The 18,819-nt window shown below is 52.8% G+C and overlaps 1 protein-coding gene across 17 annotated transcripts in view; it reads right to left on the bottom strand.

Moving 5' to 3' along the window:
• The window catches only part of PLEKHA5 (pleckstrin homology domain containing A5), a 1,155,627-nt gene that overhangs the window by 49,464 nt on the left and 1,087,344 nt on the right, over nucleotides 1–18,819 (bottom strand). The gene's annotated exons all lie outside the window — the stretch shown is intronic.

The following is an 18,819-nucleotide window of genomic DNA, read 5'->3' as shown; positions in this document are numbered from 1 at the left end:
AGATCTACAGATGGATCCCCACCGAAACCAGAAGGACGGTAACTCAAGCCCTTTTCAGCAGCAGGCTGAACTACGGCAACGCCCTCTACGCGGGAACCACGGCCAAACTCCAGAAGAGACTCCAACGCATTCAGAACGACTCCACACGCCTCATGTTCAGAATCCCTCACCACTGCCACATCAACGCCCACCTAAGAGACCTGCACTGGCTACCCGTTAACAAGAGGATCACCTTCAAGCTCCTCACACTCACCCACAAAGTACTCCACAGCGTCGGTCCAGAATACCTCAACGAACGACTCACCTTCTACACCCCGAACTGCCAGCTTCGCTCACCTTGCCCTCGCCACCATCCCACGCATCCGCCGTACGACCACCGGCGGCAGATCATTCTCCCATCTTGACGCCAAGACATGGAAAACCCTCCCCATCTACCTGCGACAGACCCAAGACCTGCTGACCTTCAGGAGACTCCTTAAAACCTGGCTGTTCGATCAGTAGCTGCTGCTGCTCCCCCCCACCCCATGCGCCTTGAGACCCTCACGGGTGAGTATCACGCTTTATAAATGTTCTGATTGATTGACCTTGCTCCAGGCTGGTGTGACCCAGGTCTTGCCCTAACTGTTCTCATGTCCCAGAAACCTGTACCCACAGCATTTTGTCACATCAATTCCTTTATGGGGTTGCAGTCAAAATATCCCCCTAAAACTACTATTGTCATTTAAAAATATACAAAACAAAATACGTTTGTGATTGTTTCATTTGGCAGGGACCTAGATTACTGCAAAATGGTGGAAGTTTGTAGAGCTCATTTTGATGTTCAATAAATACAATTGCACGAGTACCACTTTTCAGCATTTTTTATGCTTTTACTTCATTTTAACCCTCTACTAATGATCATAATGCTGCCATTACATGACATGAGCATAACCCCCTTATGAATGACTCGCCACCTTTTTTCTGCCAAAGCCTATGACTCATTCTCCCCCTCAACATATTGTGAATTCTTTGAATACATTTTACCATTTTCATCAGCTTGGGAATTGCAATAGCCTCTAAATCGCTGCTCCACTGCTGCTACTCCTGAGGCGGAAAGCCGGGAGGTATTCTGTATCCGATTTTAAAGCTGTTTGTTGTACTGTATTGTTTTTAAACACTTGCCTGATTGCACAATTCCTGATCCCACATTAGCTGATCACTAGCTGCTGGGATTCAAAAACCACTCGGTTCTTGGCGCCATTGACCGCCGAAGGGAGCCGACAGCCACGCCCACTTCTTGTTGGCCATGCCCCCCCCCGCAGACATAAATAGAGCGCGCTGCACTCGAACGCTGCTCCACTGCTGCTACTCCTGAGGCGGAAAGCCGGGAGGTATTCTGTATCCGATTTTAAAGCTGTTTGTTGTACTGTATTGTTTTTAAAACACTTGCCTGATTGCACAATTCCTGATCCCACATTAGCTGATCACTAGCTGCTGGGATTCAAAAACCACTCGGTTCTTGGCGCCATTGACCGCCGAAGGGAGCCGACAGCCACGCCCACTTCTTGTTGGCCACGCCCCCCCCGCAGACATAAATAGAGCGCGCTGCACTCGAACGCTGCTCCACTGCTGCTACTCCTGAGGCGGAAAGCCGGGAGGTATTCTGTATCCGATTTTAAAGCTGTTTGTTGTACTGTATTGTTTTTAAAACACTTGCCTGATTGCACAATTCCTGATCCCACATTAGCTGATCACTAGCTGCTGGGATTCAAAAACCACTCGGTTCTTGGCGCCATTGACCGCCGAAGGGAGCCGACAGCCACGCCCCCCTCCCACGCTACCCGTGACCACTATAAACTATGTGTCAATGTCGGAAGCGCAGCGGACGAGCGCAGCGGGCACGCCGATTGCGCGCCGAAGGCGCGCTTAAGGCAAGCTCGTCTGCGCTCGTCCGCGACGAGGACGCGCCTAGCGCCACATACCCTGTCCGGCACAGCCCATCATCCCCCGACTCCACCCGGGAGGCTCTGCTCGACCTTCGAGGGCATGCGTATGAAGGTAAGCTCTCCTTCGAAGAGACTGCCTTTCCTTTAACTGACTTCACACACAAGGACCTAACTGTGGGAGGCCTCCTGAACGTAAGATCCTTACCAAAACACGCCACCGAAATCAATCTTCTTATTGAGTCACACCATCTTGATGTACTCTTTTTAACTGAGACCTGGACACACGCAAACTGTGAGACTGACCTAGCAGCCGCCTGTCCGCTAAATTTTAACATTCTTCATCTTCCTAGACCCAACGGCCGCGGTGGCGGTGTTGGCGTCATTCTCAAAGCCTCGTGGCAAACGAACATCCTAGACATAGACCCGATTCCTGGAATCGAGCTCTTTGGTCTGTCTATAAACCGCCATCAAGGAGATAATTTTACGGTAATTATCTGCTATCGTCCACCTGGGGCCTTTTCTCTCTTGCAACAGCAAGCCTTTCTTACGACCATCACCAACATGGCAACCTCTCACAGTAAACTAGTACTTCTAGGAGACTTTAATCTTTGGCCAAATGGCAGCCTAGACGCAGGTCTAGACAACCTTCGGCTGTCCTGTGATAGTGTAGGCCTCCAACAACTGGTAAAGGACCCCACTCACTCTGCAGGCCACCGACTCGACCTTATCTTCTCGAGCCCAGGCCTAACCCAAATAGGCGACATCCTGCCCATGAGTTGGACAGACCACTCGCTCATCAAATTCTATATCAATAATGCCACAACAAGCAAAGCCAAATCTCACCCGCCTCCACAATTCTTGTACCGAAACTGGAAAGCGTTAGAAAAACTCAGCACCTCCACCAGAACCTTCGAGGTGAAGGACAGTTTCACCACTACCAATTCTGTGGAAGATAACTATAGACTCCTTAGCTCGAGAATCACCTCCCTTGCGGACTCTGCTGCCCCTCTTAAACTCTGTAAACCGAAAGGTAGAGCCTCGGCTCCCTGGTATAACGACTCTTTGAAAACCCTCAAATCAGCCTGCAAGCAAGCTGAGAGAAAGTGGAGACACGGATATAGTAACAACAACAAAGCCCTCTGGAAGAAGGCACTCCAGGACTACAAATCCGCTATTGCTGAGAGTAAAGCGAACTACTACTGTTCCACCATTACCAATGCGGCTAACAGTCCAAAAAGTATATTTCAGATTCTGGACAATATCTTACACCCTGACTGCATCGAAAAATCCATCCCCCCCTCCCAGTCCCTCTGTGATAGCCTCGCCCAGTTTTTTACTGATAAAATTGAGACTATCATTAACAACCTGGCAACGTCCCCGTCTTCCACTCTATCCACCTTTTCCAAAACTACTCTCACTGACCTTGAATCTCTGAGGCCACCCTGTCCTCCCCATGGATAAATTGCTGACTTTCCCTCCTATTCCTCAAACAGAATTTGAAATAGTCGCACAGGGCATTACTTCCGGATCCCCCCTTGACCCTCTGCCACCGAAAATATGGAAAACCTGTGGGCATCTACTATTTTGCACCCTTCGTTTGATTTGTAATCAATCCCTGAGCTGCGGCGTCGTTCCCCGCTCCTGGAAGCAAGCGCTTATAACCCCGCAGCTAAAGAAACCCACGCTAAACCCAGACTGTCTGTCCAACTTCCGCCCCATATCACTCCTGCCTTTCCCGGTGAAGGTGCTCGAACGCTGGGTCAGTAAACACCTTTCAACACACCTCGAGCAGCACCATTTCTTGGACGAATTCCAATTTGGGTTTCGCCCAGCCCATGGCACTGAAACCGCGGTGCTCACAGCCATGGAGGAGCTTCGAATGCGCGCAGACAGGGGCCAAGCCGTGGCCCTCATTTTACTTGACCTGTCTGCCGCATTCGATACTGTCAATCATGGGATCCTGCTACAGCGGTTGAAATCGGCAGGGATCGACGGCACGGCCCTGATCTGGTTTCACTCCTACCTCAGCGACCGAAAACAGGCTGTTTCCCTCCCCCCTTTCCAATCGGCTTTCTCCCCTGTCCCTCACGGTGTCCCCCAGGGTTCCTCTATCAGTCCGATTCTTTTTAATGTTTACCTTAAACCTCTGGTCACGTTAATTAAGTCACACAACATGACCACAGTAAACTATGCGGACGATACTCAGCTCCTTCTCTCGTGGGAAGGCGAAGATTCCATCCCCTTGCAAGCCTTCCATGATTGCCTACGAGACACGGCATGCTGGTTGCACCGGAACTCACTCCAGTTCAACTCCTCGAAAACCGAGGTAATGTACTGCCCTGCGAGTCGCATACCTCGCCCTCTGCCCGCCGAGTTCTGGCCCCCGGAAAACTCCAACAACCCCCTACCAGCTACCACCGTTCGCAACCTGGGCGTCATGCTCAACCATCAATTAAGCATGGAGACACAGGTCTCTAGAACAGTCGCAACTTGCTCTGGCCTTATGCGCTCACTGCGCAAAGTCTTGCCTCTACTTCCATCCTCCGCCAGAGCTCTAGTAGTCAGGTGTACTATTCTCAGTCGCCTTGACTACTGTAACGCCCTGCTGCTTGAATCCCCTGCGACACTACTGGACAGACTCCAACGAGTCCAGTCGGCAGCAGCCAAACTGGCTCTGGGATGGACCAGGAGATCCTCGGCCACTGCCGCACTGGCCGAGTTGCATTGGCTGCCTTTGAGGCAACGCATCGCCTTCAAGGCCCTTTGCCTGGTCTTTAAGGCATTACATGGAATAGGACCCAGACCTCTTCAACGTCTGTTCTCCTGGTACACTCCCACAAGAACACTCAGGTCCACAACTGCCTGCCTCGCGAGAGTGCCCAGATGTAAGAGGGCCAGGATGGGAGGAAGATCGTTCCGAGTAGCTGCAGCCAAGCTATGGAACAGTCTACCTGTCGACATACGCCATATCCCTCACCTCTTCCATTTCAGGAAGCGTATCAAAACTTGGCTCTTTCCCCTGTCCCTATAAAACCGGTTTCAGTTCCAGTTCACCCCCGTCAATAAACCACAAGAGTAGCTACCAGCGCCAGGATACCTGCCAGGTGACAGTCGCGCTTTATAAATGTTTTAAATAATAAATAATAAATCATCTCGCCCCCCCCCTTTTAAATATCAACGAAGAACCATAAAGTAACAGTTTCTTAAGTGTGATAGGTAAAGTCGTGGCTACAAAGCAAACTTTAAACTATATAGAAACTCACCAGCTAAGAGTTTTTATGGAACCATCCTTTTTATTAGGAGATCCAAGAAACAAACAGCTCTGTGCCTACAACCCTGGGGCAGGCAGCGTATCAACATTATTTGAATTACACAGCTCGTATGCAAACAAACCAGGGGGCCAGCAGCGATCAGGGTTCTCATAGAACGGATAACGGGAAGAAACATAAGGAAACACGCAATCAAGAGGAGATAAGACAGGAAGTAAAGAAGTAAAACCCTCCCCCCACCCTCTCTCTCTTGGATTTCCCCACCTATCTAAGATTACCTGACATGCAAGCCAGCAGCGCCAGAGCCATTTGCCGGCCTGTGAGGGAGCGTAAGGGAAATGTTAGCTGGTTCAGGAGACCCAGGAGCTTGTAAGCTGGAAAGCGCGTGATTGCAGTCTCGAAGGCTTTATCTATGTCGTCTAGGACCGCCCCCCAGAAGCGCTCTAGTTTGGGGCAATGCCAGAGCAGGTGAACAAGCAAGCCAGGCTGACTGCATCCTCGCCAGCATTTCTCGGACCTACTTTTGTCCCAGGAGTGAATGCACGCAGGGGTGAGATACCAGTATGAAAGCACTTTGTATGTAGATTCCGCTCATGCTGTGCGCTGTGTAATAGGCTCTGTAATGTATGTCTTCTCATTCCTTCTCTGAAAGCACCCGACCCAGTTCCTCCTCCCACCGCCGCTGCCCCTTGGAGCGACACCCTCTCGCCCATTTTGTCAACATCGCATATAGTTGCGATATGAGGTGTTTATCATCATGTTTACATACTACCCACTTCTCTAAGACCATCCACTTCCGTGACACTGCCTCCTGATAAGCAGACCCAGTGACGCACTTGGTGATAATGGAACGCGTCCGACTGGGGGGAGTTCATAGTCTTGCTTCAGGCGGTCAAAGGGAATCAGGCCGGCCGGGTTAAATAACGACCCGATGCGTTTACATCCCTGCTCACACCATCTATCAAAGACCGTCGAGTTGCACCCCGATTAAAAGACAGGGTGCCCCGTTATCGGAGTCATCGGGGAGGGGAATGAAGTCAGTTCGTTAGCAGGCGCCACTCTGTCCCATGTTTCAGCATGTGGGATGTCACTGGGGAGAAGTAAAGGCCCAAAGCTCAATGCCTGTGAGGAAGCCAAATCTCCCTCCATATATTGACCCCTGCTACCGTCTGATCCATAAATGACAAATGTTTTTCTGAGAGGGGCCAGTTCCATTCAAGTATATACCGTAGGGTGCTGCCTGGAGATATCTATGAATCAAGGGGGGGCGTTTGTGCTGGGTCAATTGGACACTAGCTATTTGTGGTTTCTTCCCACCCCATACAAAGTTATTTATGGCCAACTGCAGAAAACAGATGACCCTCGGGTGGGAAGGGGGTGGGGGGGGACGGGACGGGGAGAAGAGGGTTCAAAAATGTATAAGATGCGAGGCAAGAATGTTATTTTGACTGCAGCCACCCTTACGAGCCAAGCCAATCCCAATCGGCTCCAGCTGTGCAAGGCCTGCGACGTTTGTGTCATAAGGGCCGTATAATTCAGAGCCAAAGATTTTGGAATGGTGGAGGCTAGCGAAATGCCCAGGTACGTTATGGAATGTTCTGCTCAAGACAGTGGGAATGTGTTCTTGAACAGGTCCCTCTGGGCGGGAGTCACCGAGAGATTTAGAATTTGGGATTTACTTAGGTTCACCTTGAAGCCCGACACTTATTCGACGTGTTCCAGCTCCGCAAGCAGGGCCGGTAGTGAAGTATGTAGTTGTGTCCGTGAGAGAATCACATCGTCAGCATAGAAGCTGATGGTATGTGTGTTTGCGCTGAGCTTAACACCGCTTATTTGAGGGTTGTCCCGGATTTTTTGTGCGAACGGCTCCATATACAGCGCAAAGAGGAGCAGCGATAAGGGGCATCCCTGCCGAGTGCCTCTTGCTATCGGAAACCGATTCAATGACACACCACTGACCCGGACAAAAGCTCGGAGCACTTAATATACAGGAAATCCATTTAATGAAGCCATCCCGAAGCCAAAATGCCACAAAGTGTCAAAGAGATAAGACCATCTTACTTGAGGAGTACTGCTTCTTTGCCCGGTCGATGTATAACGTCTGTGAGGTGTAGCAGCCTTTTGGTATTGTCTGCACTTTGCCGGGTGGGGCTAAAGCTCGACTGGTCTGGGTCAACTAATCCTGGTATTAGCGGGCTGAGCCAGGCTGTTACGATGCCAGCAAGTATTTTGGCATCGCTATTCAATAGAGAAATGGGGCGGTAGGAGCCACATTCCGCTGTGCCCCGGGAGGCGTCTTAGCCTTAATGAACAAGTTACTTACCTTCGGTAACGATGTATCTGTAAGAAACATTAGTAAGTTAGATTCCTCACCTTAGAATATCCCCAGGCTGGATCCGGAAAGATTTTTGTAGAAATACCCCTTGCGCGTCGCTAGGCGTCGTCTGCGGCTCCGCGTCTGTCGTTGGCATTGTGCGCCGGAATGACGTCGTCTGAGTACTTAGACGCCGCCCTCGCACACTGACGTCAGTTCTTGTACATAGCTTTCCGCGCCAGGAATTCAGAGCCATGCAAGAGACCGACACTGGTGCCAAAAAGTCTAGGGCCCTGAACAGGATGACCTTAACCCTAGATGTCGCTTCGCAGAGCGGGGAGGGTGGGTGGGTCGGTGAGGAATCTAACTAACTAATGTTTCTTACAGATACATCGTTACTGAAGGTAAGTAACTTGTTCATCTGAAAGAAACACGTTAGTTAGATTCCTCACCTTAAAATAGATACCCCAGCAATACCAACCCCGGTGGAGGGTCTGCGAACCAAGATCACACCAGAAAGTCCTGGAGAACAGAACGGCCAAAGAGGCAATCTCTCCGGACTTGGCTGTCCAGGCAATAGTGCTTGGCGAACGTGTGCAGTGAGGCCCACGTCGCCGCCTGACAGATGTCCTGCAAGGGAACTCCCCGTCCCAGGGCAGTAGTCGCCGCTTTGGCCCGGGTGGAATGGGCTCTCAGCCCAACAGGAGGGTCCTTCTTCGCCAAGGAGTAACAAACCTTTATACACAAAACGACCCACCGTGAGACGGTCCGCTTGTGTACAGCCCTCCCCTTCTTAGCACCTACGTATCCAACAAAAAGTTGGGTGCGGTCCAAATAAAAGGACAGTTCACGTTTGGGGTCCAGACGGTGGAGGCTCTCTTCTTCTTTCGAAGGATGCGGAGGCGGAAAGAAGGTGGGCAATGTGACATATTGCCCGATGTGAAAGGGGGTCACCACTTTCGGAAGAAAAGAAGGACGAGTCCGGAGGACAACCTTGTCTGGACGAACAGAAAGAAAGGGAGGCTTAGATGACAGAGCCTGGAGCTCACTCACCCGCCGAGGTGATAGCTACCAGGAAAGCAGTCTTAAGAGTCAGAAGACGAAGGGGACAATTGTGAAGAGGCTCAAAGGGAGCGCACATCAGAAAGGTCAAGACAAGATTCAAATCCCACTGAGGCATTACGAAGGGGACAGGAGGAAACATGTGAGTAATGCCTTTAAGAAAACGCGAAACAACAGGGGACTTGAAAAGAGAAGGCTGATCAGGAAGCCGTAAGAAAGCAGAGATTGCAGAAAGATAACCTTTCAAGGTGCCCAGAGCAGAGCCCTGCTGGGCCGAAGAAAGAGTAGAACCTCAGAAAGAGGGGCGGAAAGGGGATCCACAGCCTTTGCTGTGCACCATGCCACAAATTTGTTCCACCTGCAGGCGTATACTGATTTTGTGGAGGGACGCCTGGCTGCCAGAATGACGTCACAGACTTCAGGAGGCAAGTCAAATGGCATCAACTGTCGACGCTCAATCGCCACGCATGGAGGTGGAGACTGGACAGGTTCGGGTGGAGGACCGTCCCCTGCTGCTGTGACAGAAGGTCCTCCTGAAGAGGCAGTCGTACCGGAGGATCTATTGACATACTGAGTAGCTCGGGATACCAGTACCTTTGTGCCCAATCCGGAGCCTCTAAGATGACTTGGGCCCAGTCGCGCCGGATCTTCTTCAGCACCCTGGGCAGAAGTGGTATAGGCAGAAAGGCGTACAACAGACCGCAACTCCACTCGCGACGAAAAGCGTCTCCGAGCGAGTGCCGCCTTGGAAATTCCAACGTGCAGAACTGCTGACATTGCGCGTTCTCTTCAGTGGCGAATAGATCTAACCAAGGCTCTCCGCACTGCAGAAAGAGACCTTGCGCCACGTCCGAGTGCAGATGCCATTCGTGATCCATCATGCACCGGCGGCTGAGTTCGTCTGCTCTGGCGTTCAGAGAGCCCGCCAGATGTTGAACCACCAGGATGATGCCGTGGTGTTCCAGCCATGTTCAGAGGTGCAGAGCCTCCTGACAAAGGGTCCACGACCCCACCCCGCCCTGTTTGTTGCAATACCACATGGCGGTGGTGTTGTCCGTGAACACCTGCTCGACACTTCCTTGGACAGAGGGAAGGAAGGCTTTCAGTGCAAGCCGGATCGCTCTCAGCTCCAACAAGTTGATATGGAGTTGAGACTCCGCCGGAGACTAGAGGCCTCTGATCTCCGCCTCTCCCATATGGCCCCCCCCATCCCAGGAGGGACGCATCCGTCACTACTACGTGCTCCGGTTGGGGTAGGGAGAGGCATCTGCCCCTGACCCAATCGCGGTCCAAGAGCCACCACTGCAACTGTTTCGCAGTGCCCTCCGAGATCAAGACATGGTCGGACAGGTTGCCTCGATGCTGGGCCCACTGAAACTTCAGGTCCCACTGCAGAGCCCGCATTCGCCACCTGGCGTAACGCACCAACAGGATGCAGGAGGCCATCAGCCCCAGAAGCCGCAGCACCCTCCTGACCAAAACCCAGGATAGAGGCCGAAAGATGGGAATCGGAGCCTGAATATCCCGGACCCGCTGTTCCTGAGGATATGCCCGGAACTGCGCCGAATCGAGAACCGCTCCGATGAAGAGGAGCTTCTGGGAGGGTCTCAGGTGTGACTTCGGCACATTGATGGAGAACCCCAGCAAATGCAGGAGGTCGGCCATAGTCTGGAGGTGGGAGACGACTTGCTGGGGCGAGCCCGCCTTCAACAGCCAGTCATCGAGATAGGGGATGACTGGAACCCCTGATCTGCGCAGATGAGCTGCGACCACCGCCGTCACTTTCATGAACACCCGAGGGGCACTGGTGAGGCCGAAGGGGAGCACGGTGAACTGAAAGTGCTCCTGACCCACCGTGAACCGCAGGTAACGCCGGTGGGCCGGCAGGACGGGGGATGTGAAAATAGGCGTCCCTCAAGTCCAACGCTACCATCCAGTCTCCAGGGTCGAGGACAGCCAGAACCTGAGCTAAAGTGAGCATCTTGAACCGTTCCTTCCGGAGGAAGGCATTGACGCTGCTGAGGTCCAAGATAGGTCGTAGGCCCCCTTTGCCCTTCTTGGGAACCAGAACGTAGTGGGAATAGCAACCACAACCTACTTCTGGACCAGGAAAGCGCTCGACGGCCCCTTTGGCCAAGAGGGCCGTAACTTCCTCCCGCAGAAGATTCAAGTGATCCTCCGACATACGGTGGCACTGCGGTGGCATGGCTGGAAGGGTCGTCTCGAAGGGGAGGGAGTAGCCCCTTCGGACGATTTGCAGCACCCACCTGTCCGATGTGATGGATCGCCTGTGGAGCAGGTGATGGCGAACTCTGCCACCCACTGGCGTGGAATGGGCCTGAAAGCTCGGACTAGGAGGGCTTTGAGGCGGATGGCGCCCGGGTGGATGTGGACTGACCGGCACGTTGTCCTCCTGTACTGCCACGGCGGAATCCACATCCACGACCGCGTGCAGGTTGGTTCTGCGGCCAGTGGCTAGGCGGACGTGAGGAGGCACCCCTTCCTTGGCCACGAAAGGGGCGAAAGGCTGAAGATTGCGGCCGCGGGGCCGAGAGAACCAAGGACTTGGCCGTAGCCCGGGAGTCCTTAAAACGAGCCAGCGCACTATCCGCCTTCTCACCAAAAAGGCGAGTGCCATCAAAGGGCATATCCATGAGGGTACTCTGGACATCCCCCGAGAAAGACGTGGACCGCAGCCAGGCGTTGCGCCGGAGCGCCACCGTGGTGGAAATCGCCCTACCCAGCGAGTCCGTGGTGTCTAGTCCACACCGTATGGCATGTCGTGCTGCATCTAGCCAGTCAGCAAGCGCCCGGGAGAGACGTGTCCGGGCCTCCTCCGGACACAAGGGCAGCACGCCCTCCACCGTATCCCACAGAGAGTGGGAGAAACGGTCCAAGAGGCAAGCGGTGTTCAAAGACCGCAGGCCCAAACTCAGGGAAGAGAACAGCTTCTTTCCGAACTGTTCCAACCTCTTGGATTCCCGATCCGGAGGAGCGGACAGGAAGGAGGATTGGGAAGATGAGGCCTGGATAACCAGACTCTCGGGGTGGGGTGTTGGGACAGGAAACTGGGGTCGCCCTGAGCAGGGCGGTGGCACCGGGCCACGTTCCGATCCACAGGAGGAACTGTGGAGGGCTTGGACCAAGTGCCCTGCAGAATGTCTATGAGGGCCTCATTGAACTGCAGCAGAGGCTCTGTGGAGCTTGCCGACGGTTGAAGCACCTCTGTGAGGATGTTAGTCCTCACGGCCACAGCAGTCAACTCGAGCCCCAGGGCTTCGGCCGCCTTGCGTAGCACCACTGAGAAAGCTGCACCTTCCTCCGAGGCCACAGTCGGAGGAGAGATGAAACCAGCGTCCGGGGAGGTGTCCAGACCACTGGCATCCCCCAGTTAGTCTGCCCAGTCCTGTGAAAGTTGGCCCCGTCTGGCCATAGGGTCCTCAGACCCCTCCCAATCGCCCCCGTCATCTGATTCCTGATAAACAGGAGGAATGATCAGAGCCAGGCGGTAGATGAAACGCTCATCCATCGGCGTCGGTAGCGGCGTCGAGTGGCGGTGGGCCCGGACAGGGGTTAAACCGGGGAACGGCGTCGTCCGGAGACGGCGCTGGAGGTGGAACCGGTGTCGGCGGAGGAGGCGTCGTGAGGTCGACCGGCGCCAGCAGAGATCCAGGCCTGGATCCCTCGGGGACCAGCGGCGTCGTGACCGAAGTCGTCGACGGGGCCGGAGCCGACGGCACGCGAGGTCGCCCAGTCGAGCCCGCGGGGCCCGAAGGCGTGCCGGCAGGCATCGACGGCGGAGTCAGGCCCCTCATGGCCGAGACGAAAGCACTGACCTCCGCCGGAGTCGCGTCAGTCCCAGGGACTGGCGGGTATGGTGACGGACGCGACTCCTGCGGCTTCGACGGAGCCGCGGGGGTGGGACCACCCTGACCCTCGGCCGAGTCGCGCGACCGACGAGGGGAGTCCGAAGAGCGGTGTCGCCTCTTGGACTTCTTTGAACGCTTCGACTTACCCGAAGACTTCGAGCCCGACGAGCGATGATGGTGGCTGCGGCTCCGCGACCGGTCCTTGGACCTCCTCCTGGACAGGGACTGTGAGCGGCGCGGAGCTGAGTGCCGAAGCTCGAGAAGCTTACGGGACCGCTCCCGCCTAGCCTTCGAGGTCAAGGCCTGACAATCGGGGCACGACTCCACGTCGTGGTCGGCCCCCAAGCAGTAAAGGCACCGGCGATGGTGGTCTGTCACCGACATCAGTCGATGACAGGAGTCACAGGCTTTAAACCCAGGCATCCTACCGGCACCAGAGTCGAGTCAACAGAAGACCAAAAAGAGTCAAAAAAGTTTAGTAAAAAATTGACTAAGGGGTAAGCTCTTCCCGGATCGGCGCTGTCTGGCGCGGAAAAATGAAGAACTGACGTCAGCGCGTGAGGGCGGCGTCTAAGTACTCCGACGACATCATTCCGGCGCACGACGCCAACGACGGACGTGGAGCCGCAGACGACGCCTAGCGACGCGCAAGGGGTATTGCTACAAAAATCTTCCCGGATCCAGCCTGATGCATGGGCATATTCTAAGGTGAGGAATCTAACTAACGTGTTTCTTTCAGATCACTTCTTCAATACGAATCGGCTCATCTAACTGCTCTGAGATGACTGTGAGTTTAGTGACATGTATATCCTGCAAAAACAGGTGGGGAGATGTCTGCAAGGTATCTTCTTCTGCATACAAGGCCTGGTAAAAATTTTGAAACTCCCTTGCTATGTCTTTATCTATTGTCACCAGAGGCGTTTTTTATAGATCAAATTGATGTCGCTAAGGTATTTGCGCCAACATTTTCCCACACTTGTCTATACTTGGATAAAATTGATGTCGGAGTCTTAAAAGTGCTTATTCTGCCTGCCCTGTCAAGATCTACAAATGTCAGTAAGAGTTGCTTCTTCTCTAGTTCCCTCCAGACCCTGAGTGCCCCGGTTCTCTCATGTATTGCTTCCAGCTCCCTCACTTCCTGCTTTATGCTCTGCCTTTTATCCCAACACACTTTGTTTTCTCCTGCTGAGAGCGCGATACACTCTCCTCTGACTACCAGCTTCAGTGCTTCCCACACTGAGGCTAGGGACGTGGTCCCTGTATCGTTGATCTGCAGATAGTCTACGATTCAGGCATGAATCGCCCCCACTGCTGGCTTGGATTGTAGGAGGCTATCCCTCATTCGCCATCCCGTCAGGTGTAGGGAATGTCTATTCCTGCGTAATGTAGTCGTGATCACGGCATGGTCGGACAGAGAGCGTGGCTCGATAATTGAATCAGTGAGGTTTGTAGCCAACGATGGCAAGGCCAAAAATGATCTATGCGTGTATGTTTTGTGTGCAGCTGATAAGTATGTGTAATCTCTGTCGTCTGGGTGATGGTTGCGCCACACAATGAGGAAACCATGTTCCTCGAGCCAGCGCTGGCCTTTTGCAGACATAGATCCTGTCCGCATGTACCGCTGTCCTGAGCGATCTAGATTCATATCCATTGTCAGATTAAGATCTCCATCCACCAAGATTTATGCCTCCGCAGACAGCAAAATCTCCCCTAGGGCTCTGCGTATAAATTGTTCCTGCTGTGTATTTGGGGTGTAGATGTTAGCGAGCGTGAATTGCAAGCACTCCCACTGAATCCTAACAGCCAAAAATAGCCCCTTAATTTCCGCAATTGTAGAGAGGAGTTTGACGCAAAGTTTTGCAGTAAAAAGAATGGTGACTATTGGTATTTTGGGCCGAGTTGGAAGACCACACCTGGAGGGGGAAGCGCCGGGAGTGCATGCGGTTCACGTCCTGAGGTAAAAGAGGAGTTTCTTCGAGGAGGCAGATGTCACCCTGAGAGTTTTCCAGGAGGGACAAAGTCGCAGCACGTTTCACTGGGTGTTTGAGACCCCGGACGTTGAGGCTAACAATTTTTTAATTCTGGGCCATCATTTATGAGTGCACAAAGGGAGTATAGTGAAGCATGAGCCTAGTGGCGCGTCCCACCCTCCTGCCCCATGGTTACTTTCGCCCTGCCAGTACAACATCCTATACAGATAGCAGTGAGGAGGGCAGGTATGGAAAACATCCCAAAACTCTCCCCCCCCCCCAAACTAATATTCAGTCTTATCTCCATTAGTGACATGAGTGCGTCAAAGTGAGAGCGCTCTCTGGGTGTGTGCAGTCTGCTCTCGGTAGTATCTTCGGTATGAGAACGCAGGAGTCAATTGTTTGAGTCTTAAGGAGATGTCGCCCGGCTAGGGAGAGTTCCCCGACGCCACCAGGATCCATGATGACCGGTGCTCAGGAGAAGCAATTCATGGGGAGACAAGGCGTTCAGGTAAGTTGGCCAATGCGCTGATCACTGCCTTTCTTTCAATGGCTATTGTTTCCAAGTCAGGCTTGTGGCTGGCGGAGGGCCCCCACGACGCGTCGCCAGCGAGAGTCGGAGGATTTGATGTTCTTCCTGTGCCTGGCAGAATCTTCTTGGGGTGGCTCTTCTGTGAGGCCTAGGACCTCAGATACTTCTTTCAGGGACTTTACCGCCAAAGTTTATTCTCATACCGGAAGATGATGCGAAAAGGGTGGCCCCAGGAGTACGATATCCCTTTTTAGGTCTCGGCCTGACGAAAGCAGCGCATGCGCTGTCTCGTCATAAGAGGGCTTCTTGGAATCGATACGATTCTAGAAGTCGTGTCGTGGCTCCGCCTCCATTTTTGATTTGTGGGCGTCGTTTTGCGTCATAGATTAGGCAAAACACAGTGTAGTGATTGCACCGGAGGCAATCATTACACTGACGGTTGCCACCCTGTCCTCTTTTGGCCCCGCCCACCGGGATTTGATCTTTTACTTGCGGCGGAAGGCAGTGTCTCTCAATTAGCCGCTAAGCACTTTTTTTCATATTACGCGTTTGCCTTCAACAATGGCTAACGCGCTTTTTATTTCTCTCCTTATACCCCCCTGTCGTCCTCCCTACCGCTACCCGCCCTCTGTGTTGTCCGCCACACGCGCCTTATGCTTTTTTACTTTAATAAGCGCGGCACCCACTTGAGGCACCGCGCTCACTTTATTTCCCACTCCACTTTCCTCGTGAAGCCCAACGCTCCATTCCTCTCCCTTCTCAACATATTGTTGCACAACACCTCCTTCCCACCCCCTCTCCCCTTTCTTTCCTCGTTTGTACACAGCCCTCCGCTTCCGGTGCTTTGGAAAGTTGTGTTCCTGCGCTTCTTGGGAGGTCTCTGTGCTCCAAGCACAGGGGTTCTTCTCATGGGTGCATCCCTGCTGGCGGCTCTGCGCCCCTCTGAGTTGCATGGGTTCTGAGACGCCCAGCTTCCCCCTGGAGCTCGCCCCCTCCCCGCACCACAGGGGCTGCGTGGACTATCTTTATGCCACTGTCCAGAACATTTGAGTGCGTCAGCCTCCCTCTGCAATTGAAATGTCCCCGCAGGTTTTAAATCCGGCTTTACAAAGGGGGTGCGGCTTTGTTCCTAAAGTGGACTCCGTGAGACACGTCTGCGCAGTGCGGCAGCGTCAATGGCTCTATAGAGCACCCTATGGGGGGATGCACAGTGTGCATCTGATGGCACGGACAGTGCCGCTTCAGTGCGCACATCGGGGCAGCCCGGATGCCAGCGAGGATCAGAGAAGCCCTTTGTGGCTCTTTTGCTGCGGCGTTGGCTGAGGTCTCTGTCTTTGCCCCCGCTGCCAGGGCAGCCGGCAGGAACACTAATCCATTAGGGAGGTGGCCGCCTCCATTTATTGACGCAAAGACGCACAAATCACAGCCCAAAGGCTGATAAAGAGCCTCATTTGTGTGCAGTGAAACAGGGCCATAATTGTTGCAAACTGCAGCACTGATGCTAATTGTGGCCTGAAAGCCGGCGCTGGCTGCGGATAGCGTCTGAAGGAGTGCGTGATCGGGGTAACAGCGCCCAGTACGGATCTCCTTTTGTCAAACAGCAGCTTGTGCAGAAGCGTGGTCGTCGGAATCCCATTTGTCTTGGAAGACTGGAGACACATGCTTCCAAAACTGTAACAAGCTATTGTCTATGTGTGTGTGGGTATGTACAATTGGTTGTGGCAACATGGTCCGACTGGGGCAGAAAACAGGTCCCTGCACCAAAATATGAAAAGTGGCACTCATTAACCAATCAGATAGCTAAAAAAAAGTGGCCTATATTTGCAAATCAAGGGAGCTTTAACCTTGCAAAGGCAAGCAGTGTGATTGGCTTGCAAGGTATGGGCGACTGCATGCATTTATGCTTGCTGCAGGGAATGTTTGTGGTAGTATCAACAGTAAAAACTGCCCCACCAGTACAGTAACAAGCATTGAAAATGCAATAGGGCTCGCCTTTTATTAAGTTAAAGCCATTTGCTTTGCTATACAACACCATTAGCAAAGCAAATGGCTTTAACTTAATCAAAGGCTAGACCTATTGCATTTTCAATGCTTGTTCTCGTAAGTGTGCGGTGACAGACTGGAACTCCCTCCTTTTGAAAAGCGTGGTCAACGACAGGTCTTGGAAGAAAGATATTGTGTGTCCCCTAAACTGTAGCGGGTGCGCCTTCCTAGTTTGGCAGATGATGGATTCCTTAAGCTGAAAATAATGAACGCACACTAAAATGTCTGGTGGGGGAGCTTTATTGCCTTTCGGCAGACCCACACGGTGTGCTCTGTCAGTCTGGATCCCCGCGGGGCATTCATCTCCCAGCACTTGTTTGAAAAGAGCGATAACACATTCGCGGATGTCTTCACATTCTGCACGGGATGGCGCTCCTCTTATGCTACATTATTTCTGCGTGAGCAATTTTCGAAGTCTTCTACTGCTGCTTGAAGGTCAATATGTTGCTCTCGTAGTCGCAGTATTTCTTGCTGCATCAATTCCAGCTCCTCATCTCTGCTAGTTTCTCGCTCTCCCAGGGATGCGACTCGGTCCCCTACTTCATCTAAATCTTTTGTATGATCCTACAAGTCTGCTAAGAGTTGAGTTTGCATGGTGAGCAGGTCTTCGTAGAGAGAAGTTAAGAGCTTGGTCATAAAGGCTTGGGTGGCTGGGGCATCCGAGGCCTCCAATTCCTCTTTTGGATCTTTCTCTTCTGTGGGCGCACTCGCTGTGGTTGACGTAGGTGGTTGCTTCATTAACATGTCTTTGACGGACCTATTCTTTCTGTTACTGGCAGAAGGCATTGCAATTGTGTGGGAGGTATTGGCCGACCATATGTAGGGAGTACACGGGAGCGCCCTCCCGATATTCGCCTGGCGACCTTTCTTAGCTGCGCCTCCCTCAGCCTCTTTGATCTGTGTCACTAGGCTGCTCTAAATTTTCCTTCTTCGAACCCCAGGGCTTGCCTATAGGGACTCCGCAACCAGTGGGGCTGGGGACAGTATCAATATCCGAGTGGGGTAGCTGCTCACAGAGGCCACGTTGCAGATCCGCCTGGTTCTCTACGCTCCGAGTCTTAGCTGATCGCTCCGTTCTGTTCACGAGCTACGTAGCGTTTCCCTGGCGTGGATCGCCTCAGTGTGGTCCCAGCACTGAACACACAGCTCAAGTGAAGGCAGCTGTATCGCACTCGCCCAGGGACCCAGCACCTGAGACAGCGCGCTTGTGCATTAGTCTGTCCCTCACCAGTTCGAAGAGGCCTCTGGGCAACCCCCCTGCATAGGGGCTGTGGTGCTACCCCCACCGCTGGACCCTCACACTCCCTCCGTGTCTTCCCCGGTCAAAGGATCCGGCGATCTTGTAGCTCAATATCGATGGCACCGGAGAGACTCGTAGATGCGTCTCACTCGGCCGCCTTCTTGGCCATGCAATAATCAGTTAAGAGGTTTTAAAATGTATTTATTGGTTTGTTAAATATAACAGTGTGCATGTAGTCAGGCAATTGTGAACATTGTTGCATTAATTTCTCCAGGCACTTTAACATAAACAACTAACTTGGGCCACAGAGTTTCTTATTAATTCCAATTTTTGAGGATGGAACACCATCTATCATATTTGTTTTCACATGTTCCCTACCTGGCCCTACACCCCGCCCAGCCTACATGTGGCTGAGAATTTCTACCATTAAAGTCAAGTTGTGCGTTCGGCACGGTTGTGTAGTATCCACTAATCGGTAGGAACTGCATGTTTGTGGAAGACAGAATTTGGGATGGTGCCAGACTGATTCTGTGTACTACCGCAAGACATGTCCCATAGACCAGCTAGCTCACAGTGCCACCATTGCCCCCCCCCC

Source organism: Triturus cristatus, chromosome 4_1 (assembly GCF_964204655.1).
Source record: "Triturus cristatus chromosome 4_1, aTriCri1.1, whole genome shotgun sequence".
NCBI classification, from domain to species: Eukaryota; Metazoa; Chordata; class Amphibia; order Caudata; family Salamandridae; genus Triturus; species Triturus cristatus.
Note: the sequence above shows the minus strand (reverse complement) of the source record. Positions and strands in the feature narration are given on the sequence as shown.